General features: G+C 38.4%; 1 protein-coding gene across 1 annotated transcript in view; it reads right to left on the reverse strand.

Moving 5' to 3' along the window:
* LOC122808654 (CD209 antigen-like protein E) overlaps positions 1–25,062 on the reverse strand; it is a 485,527-nt gene that overhangs the window by 248,324 nt on the left and 212,141 nt on the right. The window lies entirely within an intron of this gene.

Here is a 25,062-nt window from a genome sequence, read left to right on the forward strand (position 1 = left end):
CAGGCTAAAAGACCTTTGATAATATTGCTTAATATTGAGTGTACGGATACTGCTTGCACTGATTTGTTAAATTAGTGATTTTTTACTATGATTAGTTTACGGGCTCTTGCTAGTGGCAGAAGGTTTTCAGGTTAGTTGTTTTGTACTGAACTTTAAATACTCACTAGCAAATCCAACATTATCTTAAGCAAACCAAACTGAAAGCAGTTATATTCATATTTGCACCACCCCAGAGGCATTCCTGTTGAAACCAACGACCAGCACTTCCCCACAACTTCTGTTGCCAGGCTAATTGTGATGAGTATCCTGAAACAGTGTCTAAAAATGTTCTCATGGTCTCTAACGATAGTACAGTTGTGTAAGTAAACTTACCATAACAATAGATGTTTGAATGATTACTGCTGTAGTAGCCTTAACTATATTGAATTATATCTTGCCAAGGACAAAACAGCCAGTCAGTTTCCAAAGCTTCATGGCACCTTCCATGTACCTAAACTGTCATGCAGCTCAAGCTGAGCTTACTAAAAGACAAGTTTTGATGCCAAGTCCATCAGAGCTTTCCTGCCAACACAGGCTGTGAGGCTGGGCTCTGAAAAGACAATGTTAGGAAGAACAAAAAATAAACAACCACAACCTGGTATAAACAATACACCATAAAATAAAGGGATGGCCGAGGGAGTGGCTACTGCAGCAGTAATAATTTGAACATCTGCTGTTAAGGTAAGTTTACATAACTGTACTATGTTCATCATATTGATCACTGCTGCAGTAGCCTTAGCTATATGTGTAGATTACCTTAGTTTATTACATAGGTTCATAGGTGTGTACTAGGCTAATGGCCCTGGACCCTTTACAAGCCTAGCCCATAGAAGTGCCCTGCCATCGTGCTGCCCGACGTTAGTTCCCAGTGCCTCTAATCAAGTAGAGCCACTGGATTGATCCTCGGGGTTAACTTTCTATTTCCCATCCCCTCATCAAGATTTCTCTTGAAGAGGGCCAGTGAGGTGTTCTGCTTGACATGCATGGGAAGTCTATTCCAGAGCATGGGCAGTCTCTGGGTTATCAACCTGTCCCTCCACCATGTTCTGTTGATTGTGGTAATGAGGTTGAGGTCTCTGGAGCATGTGGTGTAGAGGGATTGGGATTTCTTTAGATATAGCATTTCTAACAGAGCTGGGTCAGACATGGCTTTGTAAGTCAAGCAGAGATCGCCTCTTAGTAGACGATATGAGACAGACAATAGCTGGAGATTTTTGAGTCTGTCCATGTAGGACATGTGTTTAAGGCCTAGAATCCTCTCCGCGAGGTACTTTTGTGACCTTTCCAGCTGTTGCATGTGTCTAGTGAGGTACATGCCAAATAGGGCATTATACTCAATGATTGGCCTAATGAGGGAAGAGTAGAGAGAGATGATGACCTCTTTCTTCCTGGATGCAAAACCCTTGGTAATGAGATGTGCCACATAGAAGGACATTCTGACCACAGTGGCAATGTGGTGGTCGAAGGAGAGGTTGCTATCAACCTGTGTCCCCAGATCTCTTATAATGCCTTCAGTGTTCAGTGGTCTCCCATTAATGTGGTAATTATTTGGAACTGAGTATTCCCAAAGATGATGGCATTAAGCTTAAGGCCATGGTTTTGACACCTGTCATTGGTTTCAGTGAGGCCTTTCTGTAGGATGTCTACATCACTTGGGGAGTTAATAATGGCTCCCAGCTTGCAGTCATCTGTGAACTTGGTCAGCCAGAGTCCCTTCGTGTTGGCCTGGAATTCTGAAAAGTAGTTGCCAAACAGGAGAGGACCCAGGAGTGATCCCTGTGGGACTCCACTTGTGACTGATCGTCATGGGGAAGGTGGAAGATGAAGAGCCTAGAATTCCCCGGAGAATGGTCCTAGCAAAGCCTGATCTAGACCTAGAGAAGGAATCAATAATGCTTTGTAAAAGTATGTACAGAGGACCAAGTAGCAGCTTCAAGAATACTACTAAAACCAACCCTTTCCAAAAAGCCATAGATAATGCCAAAGCCCTGATAGTGTGGACCTTGACCCTACCTGAAAAATGTTGTTGTGGTGGGATTAAAGAAGTTAATAGCCTTAGACGAGCATTTGAAAATAGTCTGTATTGACACAGGTTCTTCCTTCTTCTAGTGGGATTAAAGAAGTTAATAGCCTTAGACGAGCATTTGAAAATAGTCTGTATTGACACAGGTTCTTCCTTCTTCTGGTGGGATTAAAGAAGTTAATAGCCTTAGACGAGCATTTGAAAATAGTCTGTATCGACACCGGTTCTTCCTTCTTCTGGTGGGATTAAAGAAGTTAATAGCCTTAGACGAGCATTTGAAAATAGTCTGTATCGACACCGGTTCTTCCTTCTTCTGGTGGGATTAAAGATGTTAATAGCCTTAGATGAGCATTTGAAAATAGTCTGTATCAACACCGGTTCTTCCTTCTTCTGGTGGGATTAAAGAAGTTAATAGCCTTAGACAAGCATTTGAAAATAGTCTGTATCGACACCGGTTCTTCCTTCTTCTGGTGGGATTAAAAAAGTTAATAGCCTTAGACGAACATTTGAAAATAGTCTGTATCGACACCGGTTCTTCCTTCTTCTGGTGGGATTAAAGAAGTTAATAGCCTTAGATGAGCATTTGAAAATAGTCTGTATCGACACCGGTTCTTCCTTCTTCTGGTGGGATTAAAGAAGTTAATAGCCTTAGACGAGCATTTGAAAATAGTCTGTATCGACACCGGTTCTTCCTTCTTCTGGTGGGATTAAAGAAGTTAATAGCCTTAGACGAGCATTTGATAATAGTCTGTATTGACACCGGTTCCTCCTTCTTCTGGTGGGATTAAAGAAGTTAATAGCCTTAGACGAGCATTTGAAAATAGTCTGTATTGACACCGGTTCCTCCTTCTTCTGGTGGGATTAAAGAAGTTAATAGCCTTAGACGAGCATTTGAAAATAGTCTGTATTGACACCGGTTCCTCCTTCTTCTTACCTTTACAAGAAGAGCCGATCTGAAGATCTGAAAGATTTAGTTCTGTCAATAATGTACTTGAGTTGTCAGTGGACATAAAATGTATGGCACATCCTTTTTCCCTCATTTTCAAGATCAGTAAAGAAAATGCAGGAATAGATAGTTTGGCTTAAAGTAAACTCAGATACCACTTTATGCATAAAAGACAGATTAGTTCTCAAATAAACCCTGTCCTTGTGAAATCCATGTCAGTCCTGACACCAAGCTAAAAACCAGCTCCACGTTTATTAGGACATTAACATATCATCATATAGTTAAGCACTTTTGTCCTTCACTGGACTTCTTCAGAACTAAAGAAATTGTTAGTTCCTCTGCTCAATATATGGAACAAACAATTAAACAATTATAAGACCATCATTCAATTAAAAATCTGAACAATCAATACATTTAAGCTCACAAGTAAAATCTGAAAAATATGTAAGGAATGTGTAATAAAGTTCATAGTTTGGCTGCTCTCATTTTTAACACTGAGTTAACAGAAATATAATCATTCAAACCTGGTTTTGGAGTGGCATCAGTCTGACTTGCCAGAGGAGTTCCTTTGTTCCAGTTTACTTTCCCATGCCCCTCCTCTGGTATCATATGGCACAATTCCAGTATCCCAAAAACAAATTTCTTAAAACAGTACAAGTTAATGAGTGCCTGTATAGGGCACTGTTTGGATTAGCTTTTCTTACATCATACAGATATTCATATATCCTTTTCACTAGTTTCCTTTCTACCTTTCCTACATAGAAGGAAAGACAATGGTTACATAATGCAATGTATACCACGCTGGGTGAATTACAATCACCTCTCCTAAATATAATTTTAGTTTGAGTAATGTTACTTAGAGTGGCTTCCTTGTAGTCCACAATATATTGGCAGTAATTACAGCTGCCACATTTAGTAGTACTTAACGTGGCCTCATACGCACCTCTCTCTAACCTTTCCTTGATGTTGTGAACCTTATATATAAACCTGAGTTTGTCTCCCAAATGGCTGTATAGTTCTTCATCCATTTTTAAGTATAGCCCAGTTGTGATTTATGATCTGCTTCACTCTTCTAGTGAGGCTATCAAAGTTGGCGGTCATCCCTCGGTGGAACTTCTCCTCATTTTTTTCATTAGGTGACCTTACGCTGTTCAGTTGGGTGGGTTTACCTAAAATGCATTGAAATCTTGAGACCATGTTCTCTACCACTTGGGTCCTTAGTGACTTCAAAAGGTCCAGGGGGTATTCCCAGTCCAAAAACACAGACATCATTCTATCTAAGTTCCCATCAGAAACCATCCTGGCGGCTGTAATATACTGCCCCTTCACTAAATATTTTTTACAGTGTGTAGGATGATTGGACTACAAGGAAGTCACTTTAAGTAACATTACTCAAACTAAAATTATATTTAGGAGAGGTGATTGTAATTCAGCCAGCCTCGTACACATTGCATTATGTAACCATTATCTTTCCTTCTATGTAGGAAAGGTAGAAAGGAAACTCTAGTGAAAAGGATATATGAATATCTGTATGATGTAAGAAAAGCTAGTCCAAACAGTGCCCTATACAGACACTCATTAACTTGTACTGTTTTAAGAAATTTGTTTTTGGGATACTGGAATTGTGCCACATGATACCAGAGGAGGGGCATGGGAAAGTAAACTGGAACAAAGGAACTCCTCTGGCAAGTCAGACTGATGCCACTCCAAAATCAGGTTTGAATGATTAGATTTCTGTTAACTCAGTGTTAAAAATGAGAGCAGCCAAACTATGAACTTTATTACACATTCCTTACATATTTTTTTTGATTTTACTTGTGAGCTTGAATGTAGGGTTATGGTTTTAAAATGTTTTTTTTTTACTTCTTCTGTATGTAGAGTCTGATTTCTGTGTAATGGATTGTTCAGATTTTTAATTGGACGATGGTCTTATAATTGTTTGTTTGTTCCATATACTGAGCACAGAAACTAACAATTTCTTTAGTTCTGAAGAAGTCCAGTGAAGGACAAAAGTGCTTAATTATATGATGATATGTTAATGTCCTAATAAACGTGGAGCTGGTTTTTAGCTTGGTGTCAGGGCTGATGTGGATTTTTTTGTTTTCTATGTTTTTTTATGTTGTTGCACGTTCTGCACACCTGTTTTTTATGTAAACCGTGTTTATGTGGGAAACGAGATAGGGTTGAGTCACTATAAGAACTTGCAACTCAGATACTCTTCTTTCAGAGGTCAGAGCAATCAGTAAAACTGTTTTCCATGTTAAGAACCTCAATTCAGTCAGATTAACTGGTTCACATCGAGCATGTGTTTAACTTCTTTAACATAAAAGTTAAGATCCCAAGAAGGGGTTACTGATTATCACTGTAGCCTCTTAAGCAAAACCCCTTTCAAAAAATGTTGACATTAGAAAGCCTTGAAAGAGGAGGATCCATGCCCAGACTAGCTGAAATGGCCAATAAATAAACCTTGATAACAACTAGGCCTGAATGCATGTTGGTTGTGTTTTGTCATCAACTACAAAATCTTTTCCATCTGCTAATATGTGATTTTGTAGTAACACGCTTTCTTACCTCCATTAGTATGTGCTGCACATCCTCGTTAAACGGGTTCCTAAAGGCAATTAAATCTCTATCATCCAGGCAGTCAGCTGAAGTTGACTGGGGTCAGGGTGCATCGAACACCCATAATCTTGTTTAAGTAGATCCATTGTGTGAGGAAGCTTGTGAGAATTACCCCTGACCATTTCCAAAAGAAGGGAGAACCACTGTTGCCTGAGCCAGAAAGAGAGTCACCACAAAGATCTTGGGGGATTCCTCTTGAATCTTCAGAAGTACCCTGGATATGAGTAGAAAGGGTGGAAAAGCATACAGGAACATTCCTGTCAAAGAAAAAGGCATCTTGTTCTAGGCCTTCTAACATGGAGTCTTGGATCAGAATCTTGCAAGCTGATTATTTAGGAAGTAGACAAATGGGTCTACTGCAGGAACTTCTCAGAGATGGATGAAATCATGGAAGACTGTCTGATCTAGTCTGCTTACAAGAGGGTCTGCCTGGTCATGCTCAGCTTGTCTGCCACACAGTTTTGCTCTGCTGGAATGCAGGATGCCTGTAGAGTGAGATTGTGCTGTAAAGCTACATCCCAAACTAGCATGGTTAGTCTGCAAGGGTTATGACCTGGTTCACCCCTTTTAAAGGTGTACCACATGACTGTGGTGTTGTCATAGGTTCAAGTGTTCATAGGTATTTACTAGGCTAATGAGCACAAGGGCCTTTTTAAGCTTAGCCATACATCCCAAATCTCTGACAAGTTCTGGTACCCTTGATAAGTGTAAGCAGGGGCTTGGGAAATGAAACATTTACAAGCAAGGGCCTGGGAGATGACTCATTTGTGAGCTGCCTGTGTCTATTAGACACATCGGTGCAAAACCAGGGATGAACTTCCTGTTCCACATCCACTTGTCCAAGCTGCACTTAAACTGTGTTAGGAAAGAATTCTGGTTCACATGGATGGGAGCCTTTTCCAGAGAAGGGGTAGTCTCTGGGATACATACCTGTCTCTCCAACAGATCCTATTTATATCACAGGCAAGGTTTAAGTATTTAGAACAGGTACTTGTAGTGCTGTTTTGCAGAAATGTAGGAGGTCCATCAGAGTGGGGTCTAACAATGCCTTGTATGACAGGCATAGATTTCCCTTCAACAGCCTGTAGGAGACAGAATACAGGGATATAGTCTTGAGGCAGCCTGCATATGACATGTTACTTATGCCTTCTGTTCTTTTAGTGAGGAACCTCTGTGGATGTTCCAGTTGTTGGATATGCCTGGTTAGGCACATACCAAAGGGAGCACTGTACTCAATGATAGGTCTGAATAATGCCGAACACAGTGTAACAATGACTTCCTTGGACTTAGATGCCATACCTTTGTTTTTACGCTGTGCAACATAAAATAATTTCCTCACTACTACAGACACATGATGGTGAAAGGCTAGATTACTATCTATGTGAGTCCCTGACTACTGGGTCAACTGTAAGGTGTATGTTGTCAATACGATCGTTAACAGGGGTGGATGAGTTCCCAAAAGATACTACTATGCATTTTATGGCATTAATTTTAGTCCATGGCTCTGACAACAGTTGTTTTCCTGTGTCAGCCCTTCCTGGAGAACATTTGTGCTGGTGTGGGATTTAATGACAGCTCCTAATTTGCAATCATCTGCAAATTTATTCAGCCAGAAACCACTGACATTGACCTTGACTTCAGTGAAAAAAAATGTCAAAAAGGAGCGGCCAAGGACCAGTCCCTGAGGGACTCCACTTGTGCCTGGCTTCTTTGTAGAGGTAGACTCCATAATTTTAACTCCCTGGATCCTGTCTGTGAGCCAGTTGGGTATCCACTGGGTGACATAAGGGTTTGTACCTAACATCTCAAGTTTGTCAACAATGCCCTTGATGAAAGGACCTAACATCAATCTACCACTTTTTGATAGATCTAGTAAGATTTTTGAATGTGTTAATTGCAGTACTGATGGAGTAGTGTATATTGCCTTGTGCTCACAATGCAATGCTTTTTATGTTGGCATGACAATATGTAGGCTACTTAAACACATCAAAGACCACTTATATTCCATTAAGAACAATGACGAAAAAATGCCTTATATAAACATACATTCTCTTGTAAATAGAAAATTAAAACATTTTTAACCAGCAACAACCGAAACGGTAATAAGTTTGACTGCCACGGTGCAAAGCGACACTTTAATAAAACAAATAAGAAATGTAGTACAGATAAGCACTCTCAAGTTAAAAACCCTTCTTCAGATATGTTAAAAAATAAATCATTCTCTTCTATTTAAATACAAACACAACCTATCAGTGACAGGAATTAATTAAAACTATTCTGAAAAACATTGAATATTCAATGTGTTCTACTCTTTCATTGGTCAATTAAAATATTAAAAAAACAATCAAAAATAGTCTCTAACACGTTAAAACCAATTAAAAGCATTGTATGCATAGAGTATAGATGGTCATAGTAAGGTAAAACAGGACCAGTCAGAAAGAGAGGTAATCGCAATTGTCCAATCAGTGATTGTAATCAGTCCGTTTTCCTTTGAGGCACTCAAAGTAAATGACACTAACAGTGTGATATTCAACCAGTGGATTATTATAAACCAATCCAATTCATTCTCCAGGCTTAAATGACCAATGAGAGATATAGTCTAAATGGAATCTTACAGATTAAAATAGGCTCTTGATCACCAGTCAGAAATAAGATGTCTATCCGTATTCATTACTGGCAGAACAAAGAACATATTCCATTATGTGATTAAAATGAGCTCTTGGATGTCTTTTGAAACAGTTTTTATTAATGAATAGCCATTTAAAAACATGATGTCATTCGTATTAAATTCAGGATATGTCTCCCATTCTCTGGCTGCATTCGATTTAATGAACACTTTAAGCTAATCCAATATGTTTTTTTCTAGAATAGCCAGTATCTGATATAAAATAAATTGTCTAATCATATTTGTTGAGATTGGAAAAGTAAAACAAAGAATGCATACATATTTTGCACTCTAAGATATGGTTGGTCTGTAGGGATTGAGGTACCAATCTAAGGACAGTCTAAACCAATCAAATATATAAACATCAAGGATGTTATATTAGTCAAATAAATTGTTTGCGACCTAACAATGTCATACAAAGTACCTTCTACCTTTGCTGTATGAGTTCAAAAGTCAGCAATGTTGTATATGCCAAACTTTACATTATCAAACTGTTTATTCGTCAAGTGGATGGTCGCGGACCAATCCAGGTCATTTTCTATACTTGAAAAAAACAATAAGGAATTTGTGATGTGGAAGAAATCTTACAGGTTAAATGAAACCATCATTCACCGATCAGGGATGAGGTGTATGTCTGTATTCATCGTAAATGGAACAGAAAACATATTTCATTGTACAATTATTGTTGGTCTGATAAATTCTTAGGTATATTGCTAGGGCAACCTTAATTCTAGGGTGGGCATTTTAAAGATATAGCAAGCTGCAAAGCTGTCTAACATGTTTATTTCATGAATAGCCAGCAGGTAATGTAATGTGAGTTAAACTTTGTGACAAGTCAGGTGTAAATTCTCTGACTATATTCATTGGAATGAAAAATGATGTTTAAGTCTTCAATTGCAGTTAGTCTGGGATGTACTTATGGAAGCACTAGAGAATCTTGAAGTACTGAAATGTCGAATTTCAGTACTTCGAGACTGAATACATGAATTGCAGTTACGTGAAACTGCACTATGTCGACTGCAACAAATGTCAAATCCGCTATTGTGGTGTCGAGTTCATGACATGCGGTTTGTGGATTTATCTGGCATTTTAGGTAAGTGGTGTTTGTGTAAGGGTATTGGCTAAGGATGTTAGTGTGTGTGTGTGTGTGTGTGTGTGTGTGTGTGTGTGTGTGTGTGTGTGTGTGTGTGTGTGTGTGTGTGTGTGTGTGTGTAGTGGTGTTTTTGTGGGTTTAGTGCGACCTTGGAGTTAGTATATATATATATATATATATATATATATATATACACACACACACATCTATAAGTAGGGTGTGGGGGGTGCAGGAGTGCTTGCCCCACTGCTTATAGGTAGGGTAGGTGTTTGTGTGTGTTGTTTTGTTTTAGTGTAGTTAGGTGTGTGTGTGTGTGTGTGTGTGTGTGTGTGTGTGTGTGTGTGTGTGTGTGTGTGTGTGTGTGTGTGTGTGTGTGTGTGTGTGTGTGTGTGTGTGTGTGTGTGTGTGTGTGTGTTGTCATGATTGTGCTATTCGCGGTTTTGTGTGTTCAGGTATGTGGGTGTTCGACTATTCAATCTCAAAATACTGAAATTCAACATTTCATTATTTCAAGATTGTCTAGTGAATCCATACTTACATACCAGTCGAAAAAGAAGCAGGGTTCTTATGAAGCCAATTGAAAATATATAACATCTGAGGTGTTGCAATGGTCAAATGAACTGCTATCAGTGTTGTGCAAAACATCTCACACCCTCTGTATTTAAGTTGGTAGATGACAGCATTAATTCTCATGTATAGACATCATCAGCAATGATTTCCATATATATGTATAGGATAATATTCGCATGATATTATTTGTAGAGCAATCTATGTCCCTTCAAATCAGGTTTGAGTGGAACATTGCCATTAAATCCTGGCAACTTGTCAGCCTCGAGGCTGGCTGTCCAATTCATTTCCGCAATCTCTGTTCTGTTTCCAATGTCTCCTCCTCTAATGTTTTCTGTTAATGTTTGAAGGACCAAAAACGTAAAGGTATGACCTTGACTGAATGCAATATGTTTCGCTAGGCAATTCTTGGTATCTCTCTTTAATTTCTCCAAATCCTTTGGGTTTCTAATACCGTGATGGGAATGGACCCCATTCCTAAGTCAAAGTACAACTAAAGTTCATGAAATTAGTATTGTTTCATTCTTTGATGTCAGCCAGTAGAGTTCTTCGCAGCACCCCCAATGTGCCCAATAATGACTCCTTCTGCAATTCGTATGATGTTACATGAAATGGTAACGTATCTAAATATGATTGTCGATTCTTTTTTATAAGACTCATTGCTCCTGTTACTGTTGGCACTGTCTGGGTATCTTTCTTCCACATTGTTCTTGTTTCTGCCTGCAGATCCTGATATTTTATGACTTTGCGTTTCTCTGTACACAGGACACTGTAGTCACTGGGTGTGGTGATTTCAATGATCAATGCTACTTTTGTCTTCTTTTCATGGACCACTATATCTGGTTTTCTAGCATCTATATTTTGAACTGTTGGCAATGGATGATCCCATGTGATGTAGACTTCATTATCTATGATGCTTTGTGGCTCATGTTGCCGGTGTTTTTCAGCCACTTCAATGCCATAATGTTTGCACAGCCCTCAGTGCAACAATCTCACCACATTATTATGCCTTTCAGTATACAGTCCTTCTGCCATTAGTATGTCACAACCAGCAGCGAGGTGTGGAACTGTTTCCAGTTCAGTTTTACAAAACCTACATTTGACTATTACTCCCACATGTCCAATGGACTTTGTAAACCAGCATGTACGTAGCCCACTATCTTGGGCCACCAATATTAACCTTTCATCTCTTGGTTTGAATTCACCTCTCTTTAACCATTCCTGTGTTCCTTCCTGATCAACATGAGGTTCTTCCAGAAGTTTTCTATACTTGCAACTATATTTATGCTTTTTCTACATTTCTTACCTTCTCACCTGATCCTTCACCTTATATTCTTTCTTTTGTTTTTTTGCACATTCAGTTGCTGCCTGATTTTTATCTACTTCTGGTTTGATTTCCATTCCTGCTTGATGCCAATATGCTTCTGCTAAATTAAGCAGTGAAGTCATTTTAGATTTATTCTCCTCATGTTTCAAAACTTTCACTACGTTTGGGTCTTGTGAGGTCAGCAAATATATGTGGAGTCCCACGACTGCAGATCTATACATATAATCAATTTCAAGGACACCCATCCCTCCATCGGAATGGGGAATATATAATCTTGTTATACACTGATTTTTATAAATCATTTGGTGAGCATGAAACATCCGTCTTGTTTTTCTATCTAATCTATCCAACATGTTTTGGGGCCAGTCAGTCACTACAAAACTGTAAGTTAGGACAGGAAGAGAAAATTGGTTTATAGCTTGAATTTTGTTCCTATATGTCAACACTGGTTTCAGAATTAAAGTCTTCTAAAGTATTTCTTACTAAGTTTTATTCGCACTTGTTCATGTTTTATTGTTGATCCTTTATCAGTTCCCAAATATTTATACACCCCCTCTTGCTCAAGTACTTTTGTATCACATTCTTGTCCCAAACTAATGTTTTCCTGGTGCTGCAGTTTTCCTGCTTTAAAGGTTGTTTTTGCACATTTATCAGGACCAAATGACATTCTTATATCATCTGAAAAAGTTTTAACAACCTGCACCTGTACTTTCAGTTCCTTATCTGATGAGCTATACAGTTTTAAATCATCAAAGAGAAGATGAGAAGTCTTTAGAGTTTGTTATTTTTAGGAGCCAAATTGTAGCCATGGCCTAAGCTGTTAAGTAAACAGCTTAATGGATTAATGGCAAGGCAGAATGGCAACGGTGACAGAAAGTCACCCTGGAATATCCCCATTTGAATTGTTATCCCTGGGATAATAATCTGTCCTTTATCATGGCTTAATTGCAAGTGGTTTGCCACTGTTTCATGGTCACTGTAATGTAGTCAATCAGTGTAAGGTGTATCTTATACATTTTTAAGCACTCTTTTATCCACGAATGTGGGATACTATCAAATGCTTTTTTATAGTCAATCCATGTAATACTTAAATTCTTCCCCTTTTTATAGTTCGCTAGTATGACTAACAACAAATGATCCTTTGATCCATATGGCTTTCTTTTATTGCCCTTTTGTTCTACTGCCATAGTTGAGTTTTTTTCTAAATGACTATAAACCCTGTCAGCATCAATTCCCATGTATAGTTTATACATCGTTGGAAGGGAAGCTATTGTTCTATAATTTTTAGGGTAGCTTGCAGGTTCACTCTTAAGAGCATTGTTTTTGCCTGTTGCTAGCCAGCTTGGTGTCTGTTCAGAGAGTGCATAAAAATAGTTCTTACTCATGGCTAAATCCTCATGCAAAGATATTAATACTTTTAACCAAAAGTTAGGTACTGCATCTCGGCCTGGGGTTTTCCAGTTAGAGGCTTTTCTTAACTTTATTTCAATCTCTCTGGCTGTTATTTCATCCCATTTCATATCCTGTACCTTTAAACGTCTTATTCTTTCTTTTACTTCTTCTATCCATTTAGCATCTTTGTTATGTTCCACAGGATCTTCATAGAAACGTCTCCAAAATGCATCTACTTCCTCTTTTTTTTGGTGGTCTTTCAATTCCTTTTACCTTATTCCCAGTTCTCTATAAAACTTTTTTGGGTCATCAATAAATTGCTTATTTTATACTTTTCCTTTATATTTTTCTGTGTATCTTCTGAGTTTTTCTGCCTGTGCTGAAATATTTAGTTTATTTGCAATAGTGCATGACATATCCTGGTCTGTTCTAATACTGTGCATTGCTTTTATCATCTATCTTTCTTAGTATTTATGTTGATCTGCTCCCTCTTCTATAGTCTTCTAACAGTGACACTTCTTGTCTTAATTGCTTTATAGTTTTCTCTATTCAATAATTCCATGATGGTGTTCAATTTCTCCCCTTCTTTTCCCTCACTACCCTATGTTCTTGTGGTAGAACTTTATCAGTTATTTAGCAGCACAGTAACATATCCTGTTTACTTCTGTTATACCACATGGATCTCTATGGACAGCCCTAATTACTGTGTTCATTTGTTTTATCAAACGTCTGACTTTTTGGGTTTTAATGACCTTCTGCAGTCCATTTCTCTCTCTTAGTTCATTTTATTCCAAACTGAGGGCACATCCCTAGTTTTCCATTTCCTGCGGACATTCTATAGAAAGTTCTATAGCATCTTCCTGTGGCACCTTCTCATCAGTTTCATCCTGTGTCATCCGTTGCTCTGTCATATGGGAACTCACTGGCCTATTACTCCTCAATATTGACTGCATCAGAGTTTCCACAGTTTTCTGTTCCTTCCCTTGCTGTCTAGCTTCAAGTGAACATTTATACTGGTTTCCTGTGGAAGGGTCCAAAATATCTTGATATGGCACCCGACCAATTGTTTCCTGTTCCACTGGTTTCCCCTTAATTTGGATATCCATTGCTCTATCCTGTTGTGGTGCTTTCTGCATTCGATTTTCTACACTGAGTCCTTCCCTTTGCCGGTGCTCCATAACCTCAGTTTCTATTTCTTTAACTTCTCCATTACTAATCTCCTTTTCTACTTTTCCGCTTTGTCTTCTTATTTTTTGTATTGTAAAGTTTTCCATGTCTGGATTCCTTTGCCTGTATTTCTCTTCAAATATCTTTGGTGTTGCTCTTTTTGTATTGGTTAGTTTTGCTTTCTCCTTTGCATAAATATTACACCATATTAAATATTTTTCTTTCGCATCTCCATATTTCTTCTTCAGACGTCTCCTGATCTCCCTGTTTCTTCTTACTTTGGGGACTCATTCTATCATGCTGTGTTGTAACCTGTGTTAGACCTTCTACACCAAATCCTTCACTATGCAAACACTCCATAACTTCAACATCTATTTTTTAACTTCTGCTTTACTGATCTTCTTTTCTATGTTCCCTCTTTGTCATGTTATTTTTTTGTTGTAAAATTTTCCATATCCGGCTGCCTTTGCCTGTATTTCTCTTCAAATATCTTTGGGGCTGCCTTCTTCATGTTGAATAATTTGGCTTTCTCCTTTGCATAAATATTTCACCATATCAAATCTCTCTTTCTTTCCCATGTCCATATTTCTTTTTTAGACTTTTCAAAAATGTTTAGGCTTTGCTGTTTATATTTTTGTACTTCCTCAGATGCTTCTTTTTCCAAACAGATCAAAGTTTCTTGATTTATATACTGTTTCTCACAAATCTATTGTATTAATGAATGCAATTTTTCATTTGAAGCTTCTGACAGTTTTTCTTGTGGAAGTATTTTTCTTTCCTCTAATTTCTCTCTTAATCATTTTGCATATCTAGTGTCTGGAAATTCTGGGTTTTTGCATAATAGTAACAATACATAATTTATTTCTTATCTTCAATAGTCCACTCTATCATCTTTATGGCTCTTCTTTCACGTATCAGTTTTTGTGATTTTTGTGGACTACTACTTCCTTCTACAACAGGGGGGCCACCCTCCTCCTGGGCCTGGCCCCACTGTAGGAATGGTCCAGTATTTTGAAGATTCTACACTGTCATTTTTTCAAGTCCTGGAACCAATGAGCCTACCAGGATTGGGCACTTTCTTATCCTGGGTCTTGTGCACCCAGCTATCACTTTTAATTTTTGACCTACTTCTGTCCATGATATAGGCTATATAAATAAAGTTTATATATCAGTGTATCCTTGGTGAGATTTTGTGAAAACGAGGTCTACCTCGTGAAGGTACTTACCAGGACTAGAGGATGAATTCAATTTCAGCACTACTGCTCCCCTTTACTTGCTGACTTTTCATCTCTCCTATGCAAATATCCCTATTATGCTGTAAAATCTTTTATTTTAATTATCTATTCATCTTGCAGACATATAAACTATCGCATGATGTACAAATTGTGATATAAACAACTGTTCTGGTTCTACAGTCAGCATATAAGTGTGAAACATAGGTATTATTCAAGGTTGGATGTAGAAACCATGTTCTTTTTTTTCAAAATATTTTATTAAGTTTTCCATGAAAAGTAAAAGAGAACAAATGACAAACAGTATTCTCATTCTAAGACAAAGTATTAACAAACAAGGTAAAAACTATTTACAATATATACATAGGCCTGAAGCAAAACTGCAGATCACAGTTAAAATACACACATTCTTTAGTATAAGTATCAGTTCAGAAAGAAATGTGGTCCATTTGTAGTGCTAAAACATTTGTCCAAGGATTATTAACAAATGTCTTTGGATAGATTCTAAGTTCTTTGGTCTTAGTTTCTTTGATTGCCAGGTCTTTCACTGAAAACAAGAAATCCTCAACAGTGGATGGGCAGCTAGTCTTCCATCTTCTAGTGCTGCATTTTCTGACAATAGCAAGTACCGACCATAGTACATATGAATTATTCTTATTCAAAAAGTAGCCTTCATTCACATTGAAAAGAACTAATGATTTAGACAATATGAAGGAATCAGTGAATAATGCTTTGATAAAATCTTCTATGCTGTTCCAATAGCCCTTTAATTTAGGACAATCATAAACAATATGTGCCCAACTGGCATTTGGTATGTTCTGTACATCTCCAGCAGGATGCGTTGGAGCTATTATTGATTTTAACTATCTTATCTAGTGTCAGAAATGCCCTATGGAGATACTGCTAAGCAAAAATATTCCAGTAATGAGAAGTATGCTTGATGGATGACAGAAGTTTTTGTTTTTCATCATGTGAGAAAGTAAAAGAACAGCTTTTGAATATAAAGTTCCAGCAACTTTGATTTATACTAGCCTCATAAACAATTAACATGTTATATCATTTCGAAATAATGTTATTTGTATTGAAGCTATTATGTCAAATTTCACACAAGCGTTATCTCTGGTGTTTCTTGATGAGTTTTTAAATATTATGCATAAATCTTGAGAATAAGTTAAGATACTTTGTAGAATTAATCAGTTTTGAGGAAGTAAATCATGCTCTTTTATAAGAAACTGAGAGTCTAAAACTTTAGTGTCATTTATGCATTGATACCAACATATAAACTTCTTGGATTCCCAACTATCTAAAACACTGAGAAATATTTTATCAGGAAAATTCCTTGTAATTTTAAAGGGGGTTAACAGTTCAAACCAGATCTTAATATCAGCATTAGATTTAACAAATTTTCTGAAGAAATTAAAATAGTGAGTTAATGAATTTAATTTTGAGGGTTTGGCAATATTGTGTTGGGTAATATGACATAAGAGCTACCAGAACTTACTAGAAGAATTATTCTAGCCCTAATACCCTAGCCCAAAGGTTCCTGGAATTCATAAATTCAAATGCACTGGAACAACTAGTCACCTCTCCCACTAGGGGAGATAATATACTAGACCTGATCATCACAAACATGGGGACAAAATGCTCCACACCGGAAGTATACCCCTCACTAGTGAGATCTGACCACAAACTAATTACCCTGGATATACATATCCCACCTCCACCCCCAGCACAAAAGACCACAGTGAAAAACTTCTCAAAAGCAGACTTCACTCTTCTTAAGACTGAGATGGTATCCTTTAAGCCCACTGTGCCAGTGGATACCACATCCCACAATGCCGAATCCTTCACAAATGCTTTCTATGGACATCTCCAAGAATGCATGGATCATGCAATCCCAAATAAATCCAAGTCCCTCTCCAACAAAGGCAAGCGTCCTGTCTGGTGGACCTCAGCCATTAACAAATTGTATAACAAAAGAAGGAAGCTACTGCACGTCAGAGCAAAATCCCATGAAGGGAAGACATCTCTGATCAACATTAGCAGAAAACTACGTTCTCTCATAAAAACATCCAAGGCCAACTTTGAGAGAAAAATCGCTAAGGACACTAAAGATAACCACAAAGCCTTCTTCAGCTATGTTAGAAACCTGGGCGGAAACTCTCCGATATGCTCAGAGTTGGTTCACAACAACAAAAAATACACTGAACCCACAGTTATTGCCAACATTCTGGCTGACAGGTTCAGTGCAAATTTCTCCCCTCCCTCCCTCACCCCCAAAAGAAGAAATACTTATCCCAGCTGTATGCAATCTCCCTGTCATCTCAGATGTCCAAGTGAGAACTGCCCTAAACAAAGCTAAAAACACAGCATCAATGGGACCTGACGGTATCCCGGGTTGCGTGTTACGTGAACTCCAAGAGGAGCTAAACCCACACATAAAAATGCTATTTAACCTTAGCCTTACTTCGGGATATGTACCTGAACACTGGCGTACAGCAACAGTGGTCCCACTCCACAAAGGGGGTGCCTCTACAGACCCTGGAAACTACTGCCCCATAAGCTTAACCAGCCTGGTCTGCAAAGCTATGGAAAGAATCATTATGGAACTCATAAACAGAGACATAGGGGACGTACAGACACTTGACCCCACCCAGTTCGGCTTTGTAAAGGGCAGATCCTGCCTTTTGAACCTGGTTGACTTTTTCAAAGCAGTCACTAGAGCCATTGATGAGGGCAAAGCAGTCCATACAGCCTACCTGGACTTGGCTAAGGCCTTCGGCACAATACCCCACTCAGGCATCATAGATAAGCTCAACAGCTTAAACGTAAACCCTTATGTCACTAGATGGGTTGCAAACTGGCTAAAGGACAGAACCCATAAAGTTAAAATCGCTGGAGCAATGTCAGACTCAAAGCCAGTCACAAGTGGTGTCCCACAGGGATCTGTCCTGGGACCCTTCTTGTTTGGCATTTATTTCTCAGATGTTAAAGCAAACATGGGAGGGCTGTGGCTGACAAAGTTCGCAGATGACTGCAAACTAGGCGCCATAGTCGATACACCAGCGGAAACATACATCCTACAAAAAGGCCTCACAGAAATGGACAACTGGTGCCGGAGTCACGGCCTTAAACTAAATGCCAAAAAATGTATAGTCATCCCCTTTGGGAAAAACAAAGTACCCACAAATTATCACATAGACAGCAACCCACTGAGTACGGAAAAAGTAATCAGAGACCTAGGGACCCAAGTCGACAGCGACCTCTCATTTGACACCCACGTTGCCAAAGTGGTTAGAAAAACATTTTACCTTGCACACCTCATCGTGAAGGGATTCACATCCAGATCCAAGGATGTCATTGTACCACTATACTCCTCCCTCATCAGACCCATGATTGAGTACAATGCCCCATTTGGTATGTACCTCACCCGGCATTTGCAACAGCTGGGGAGACCACAAAAGTACCTCACCAAGAAGATCAAGGGTCTCCAACATATGTCTTATTCTGCCAGACTAAAGAAACTTCAGCTCTATTCAGTAGCATACCGCCTGCTCAGAGGTGATCTCTGCCTGACGTACAAAGCCATGTCCAATTAGGATCTGATGGACATGCTCCACCTCAAAAAATCCAAATCCATCAGGACCACGAGAGCTAAAGGCTTAAACCTCGGCACAAGTATGAATAGGACATGCTGGAGGGATAGATTCATAACCCAGAGGCTTCCCATGCTTTGGAACAAGATCCCAGTTTGTATTAGGCAGAGCCCCTCACTGACTCTCTTCAAGAGAAATCTTGATGAGTGGATGGGAGATCGTAAGTTTACCCCAGGGGTCACATCTGTGTCATTGCTAGACAGGGGCACAGTAAACTAATTCTATTATATGAGGGGACCTTCATTGTGTCATTACTAGACAGAGGCACAGTATTCTAAATTTATTCTGTACATTTTTTGTACCATTTCATGGGGTGGCAAAAGCCACATCACTATGGCTAGGCTTACAGATGCCCCAGGGCAGATAGCCTAGTACTATACAAATGCCCCAGGGCAGATAGCCTAGTACTATACTATGAAACTACTATATGAAACTAATGGAAGTTTGGCTAACAGGGCATTTTCATTAATTAGTAAGGTTAGATGTAATAGTTTCCAGCTAGAGTGATAATTTGGATTAATCCAGTTTAAAATAATCTTAAATATGGATGCATTAATGTATGTTTCAATATCCGGGAATATGATTCCTCCTTGCTCCCAAGATCTAATATGATGTAGAAAAGCTATTCTGTTTCTTTTGAGGAACCAGAGGAATTTCATTAGTAATCTGTTTATATCTTTAATGTATTATTTATAAGAAAAGTTAAGAACTAGAGCTATGTAGAATAATTTTGGTAAAAGTGTCATTTTTATTAAATGTAACCCGTCTTCAAAGGTGATGAGAATTTTGTCCCAGCTATTTGTATGCTCATTTATTAAATGTATAATATTTTTATAATTATATTCAGTTGTGTTTTCTGTGGATTTACATAGTGTTATTCCTAGATAATCATGGGAATCTGAGATTGCACCAATAATCCGATGATTATCCGATTGCACATTTCCCTTCGTATTTAAGGGCATATGTTCAGATTTAGATCTATTGAAATGTAAACCCGAGATTTTCTGGAAATGGTTCATCACAGAATCTAATTCTAATATAACCGATTGTGAATTACTTAACGTGAGCAAGATATCATCTGTATCAGTGGGACCCCTCTGATACTGATACCGATACTGCTTAAGCTGGTATAGGAACCCTTTACATCTCACGCAAATGCTGGTTTTGTATGCTGTGCTGTTCCAACCTATGAGTACTTACGGGCTGTGCAAACGTGAATAATTTTAGATAGTTTGGCTAGCTTTTAAAGTGACTGCTCTTGACTTTGTTGCTAACTTAGAAGTGAATGCGTTTAGTTATTAGGTTTGCCTTACATTGGGACTGCTCCTATCCTAGTCCTCACACCTATTGCTTTCACATATCATATTTCTGTATACGCAATAGCGTTCCGTGTTATGACTTGCTATTTACACCATCTACACCTCCTAAAGAGACTGGAAAGTGTTTCAATTGAATTGTTTATGTTAACGTGAATGCGTTCACTGAATTACTCTGGTGTGTGTGGTGATTTGCTGTAACACTAGGCTCTATATATTATTAGCTATACAGTTATTTATTTGAAATGTACTTTTCACCATTAATATGTACATCCTAAAGAGTTATATCAACTATGTGTAACGTTGCTTTGCTTACCAGTTGCATAACCTGTCTTTTATTGCATTTTGACTCTGAATTGTAACCCTGTATGTTAATATTGTACTCTAACATTATCTTTTTGTCCTCTCTCCTCCTCTAACAGCTATCCCTCCACGACCCTGTGTCTTTGCCTGGGTTGTATCCCTCTAATTTCACTATTAGGGTGTTCCCCACAGAATACCCTTGGACTCGGTCAGGACATTGTCTTCTTCTACCACCCTCTACCACCAGAAAAAGAGAGTATGTCTACCTAGTCATGCTATATTACATTTTAACTAAATGTTCCTGCTAAACTTTCAGACTGCCACTAGCTAAGCAGCCAGCAGCTACCCCTCCTTACTCCTTCATTTCCCTCACAGTCTCCTCGGATGGCCACATAGGCTATCCTCTCTCCCCTTCTAGTACAGCTCCACGCCTGGTAGCTCCCTTGTTTGCTTACTGCACTACTACTTTGTCCACTAGATGTTATACTTTCCTCATCCCTATTTGGGATATTAGTACTGACTTCTGCCTTACACTTTTATTCTCCCGTCCTTATACTAATCCTTTTCCTCCTTTACCTCTCTGTCTCATCCTCTCCCCGAGGATACTTTCTCTTGCCTTGATTCCCCTTCCTTCCTGATACTTTTCCACTCTCCTCTGGTGTACTTTGTGTGCCCCGCTCCACTCCCCACCCTACCCCCATATCCCACCCACCCCCAGGGTCCTACATTTATATTTCTACAAGCCACACCTCCTACTACTGCTATCCTATCCAATTCACAGTCTCACAGATTGTGTAACTTCCTTCACTTAGTCACACCTACATACCACTTTAACCAACCCACCACTGTCTCACTAAAGTCCTATACCATTACAGCCCCTTCCACTCTACCCCTACTCCCACCACACACCCTCTACAACATATCAGGAAACCCTACTTCACATACAACTATCTTATCATGTCTACAACTATCCTCCACTCACAACTTAAACTACCTATCACCTTCTTACTATTATTCCTTCTCATTACTACCTACTTCTTAACCTCCTATGAACACTCCTTAACTATTTCTCTCTCACTTCCCTCAAAACATACTAGTACACCTACAACATACCTACCTTCATCCTATTTACCTACCTCATCACAAACCATATATCTACTTCCCAAATACCATAGATTTCATTGTAAACTACTAAAAACTAAATCAAAGAAAGTATTTGACACATCTCTAAAACACATATCCAAAACTATGCTCTACTACTCCATCTACTTCAGGACGGTGACATACACCCCAATCCAGGCCCTCAACCTACAACTACTGAAACACACAGTCACCATATAAAAGCTCTCCTTCCTCCATCAACTATAACTACAAACATACTATCCTTGGCCCACCTAAATATCGCAGTATCTGTAATAAAGTTAGTCAAATACACGCCCTACTAGAAGTACACAACTTTGACATTCTATGCTTATCAGAAACCTGGCTAAAACCATCTATTAAAGATATTGAAATTACCCCACCTCGATATAACATTGTTAGACTTGATCGCACCTCCAAGAAAGGAGGTGGAGTAGCTATCCTATATAAATCTAACCTGAAGCTTACTCTTCTTGACCTTGCTCTTACCCAAAACAATAATGTCGAAATAATCTGCTCTAGAGTTCAAATTAATACTACTAAATCAATAAACATCATTTGTGCTTATCTGCCTCCAGGAAATAATATCCCACATTAGAACAACTTCTTGAACAACTCTCAAATTACCTCCCCAAGAAACACTACTTCTTGGAGACTTTAACATTGACTGGAAATCTTGTAACAATGCTAACCCTACTTCCCATTTAAACCTTTTGGTTTCAAACAACTAATTGATAGTGCCACTAGAATAAATAAAACAAGCAAAAAGAAACCACCTTAGACTGGGTTCTTACAAACTCCCCTCACAAAGCTACAAAACTGGCATCCTTCCTGATGACCTTAGCGATCACTCCCTCACATATGTCATTAGAGCTAAAACTCATCAAAACTTACCTACCTCACATAGAACACTATATTCAAAGAAACAATTTAATCCCCAAAGATTTCAAACAGAACTCTCACAATACAATTGGACCCCTCTAAAGCACCTCTCTCTCAACAAAGCCATAGAATATTTCAACTCAGCATTCCTTACAATCCTAAACCACCATGCCCCAAGTCGTACCATTAGAATAAAGACCAGAACAGCACCCTGGCTTACCTCTAATACTAAACAAAAGATCAGGCTTAAAAATAAATCTTGGAAGAAATGGCTCCTCTAGAAACCCAACAGACTATCAAACCTTTAGAGAGCTGAGAAACAAAGCCAAAAATGCTATTATTTCAGACAAAAGAACTACTATGTAGAACTTCAGCAATCCACAAAAAAGAACCAAAAAGGTTCTGGTCTACTATCAATCATCTACTTACCCCAGGTAAAATAGTAACACCTAACCCACAGAATCTAGACCCTGATAATCCCTCTTTAATAGCCAATAACTTCAATAGCTTCTTTACTACTTCCATACAAACACTAGCAAGCCATTTATCCCCTGATGCTTCCCAACTGATCTTAAGTAACACCAACAACGTCATTCCTTCCCTTCAACTTCAACCCATACCCACCTCCTACATACAATCTCTCTTACAAAACTTAAACCCACTACCCCCTCAGCAGATAAGCTTCCTGCTGAATTCCTTCAGGTAGCAGCAAAAGCTATAGCCTACCCTGTTTCAATCCTAATAAACAGATCCATAAAAGAAAGTGATTTTCCAGCAATCTGGAAGATATCACACATCATACCCTTACATAAAGGAGGCAAATCCACTGACCTCTCTAGCTACCGCCCAATAGCACTATTATCTCCACTAGCTAAAATCATGGAAAAATGTATACACAAACAACTACTTAACCATCTCCTTCAAAATAACCTACTAGCAAACACTCAACATGGATTTAGACCCTCACATAGTACGACCACTGCACTACTTTCCTTTACTAACACAATAAACTGTAACCGTAATAATAACAAACTAACTGCTTCTCTTTTCCTAGACCTGTCAAAAGCCTTGACATGGTCAACCATAAACTTCTCCTACACATACTAAACTCACTTGCCTTGGATTTTCCTCCTTAACGTGGTTCTCATCCTACCTTAAAACCGACAACAAGCAGTACTCTGGAAAAATTCTCTATCTGCTCTACTACCTATCTCCTTAGGAGTACCTCAAGGATCAATATTAGGCCCACTCTTATTCTCTATCTTTATTAATGATCTTCAATCATCTATCCATAACACTACCTGCATACAATATGCAGATGATTCTACCATCATCTGTACAGCTCCCACCCAATCTGAACTCCAGTCACTCACACAATCTACCTTTTCAACCGTTGAACAATAGTTCTCAAAAGATGTCTCCTTCTCAACTCCAAGAAAACAAAACTATTACTATTCTCACCTACCCACAAATCTCCTCAACTAAATTTTACTATTACTGCAGCTGACAATTCTCTTATCTCCCCAGACTCTACTACCAAACTGCTTGGTGTTACTATTGATAATAATCTTAACTATGATTGTCATATCAATAACACTATAAAAGCAGTAAATAAAAGATAGGTTCACTGTACAGAATAAAACCCTTCCTTACTCCAGAAGCACGGACCACCTTAGCTCAATCACATCTTATCTCCACCCTACTGTATGCTTCCTCTATTTACACCAATCTCTCTAAAGGTAAACTGTAAAAATTAACTACATCCTATCATAATATAGCCCGTTTGCCACAGCATCCCAGTACAGAACTCACCACTGTAATAACTTAAAACAATTACAATGGTTAGAACTACCTAACAAGCTTATCTATCAACAACTCTTAATTACACATAACATTCTTTATCAACCAACAAAAACACCAGCTCTCAGTAACCTCCTTACTCCCTACAAAAACTTGAAACAGTTGCGATCTGCGAAAAGATACAAGTCACCACAACTAGAATTACAAATTCAGCAGGTAACTGTCTATTTTCAAACTCCATAGGAAAATATGGAATAACCTCCCTCACACATTACCTCACTAGACTCCTTTCAACTTTTCAAAAACAACTTCTATTACATCTTAACAACTTCTGGCTCTGCTCCTGTACCAATCCAGACTAAATGACTTCTTCGCTCTTCAGCCATACCTCCCTACGTAAAAATCACTATCTTTCCCTGCTATTTCAAATGACTAAATTACTGTACTGTTCTAAAAAAAAAAAAAAAAAATATGAATATATAGCTTAGGCTATTTGTTTTTTACCTGTTTTTTTTTCGCTGTATTTTCTACTACACTAAAATGTATGCATTGTTGCTTAAATGTTTAACCTTGTTTTAATTGTGGAGCTTTTCTCCCCGGGCCTCCACTGAAAATGGAAATTATCCAGCTGGACTAGCCCGGTCAACAAATGTAAAATAAATAAAATAAAAAAATAAAAAATAAAGCATTATCTTGGAATTATACTGATTGTAAATATTTATACCAATGATCTTAAGATTGTCACGAATAAGGGCAGCAAATATTTCAATGGCTAATGCAAATAAAATAGAGGCTAAGGGACATCCCTGCTTAGTGCCTTTGGTTATTTGAATAGATTCAGAAGTGAAGGGGCCTAATTTAACATAAGCTACATTGTTTTGGTATATATTTT

This window comes from Protopterus annectens, chromosome 8.part0 (assembly GCF_019279795.1).
Source record: "Protopterus annectens isolate FY-2018-M chromosome 8.part0, PAN1.0, whole genome shotgun sequence".
NCBI classification, from domain to species: Eukaryota; Metazoa; Chordata; order Ceratodontiformes; family Protopteridae; genus Protopterus; species Protopterus annectens.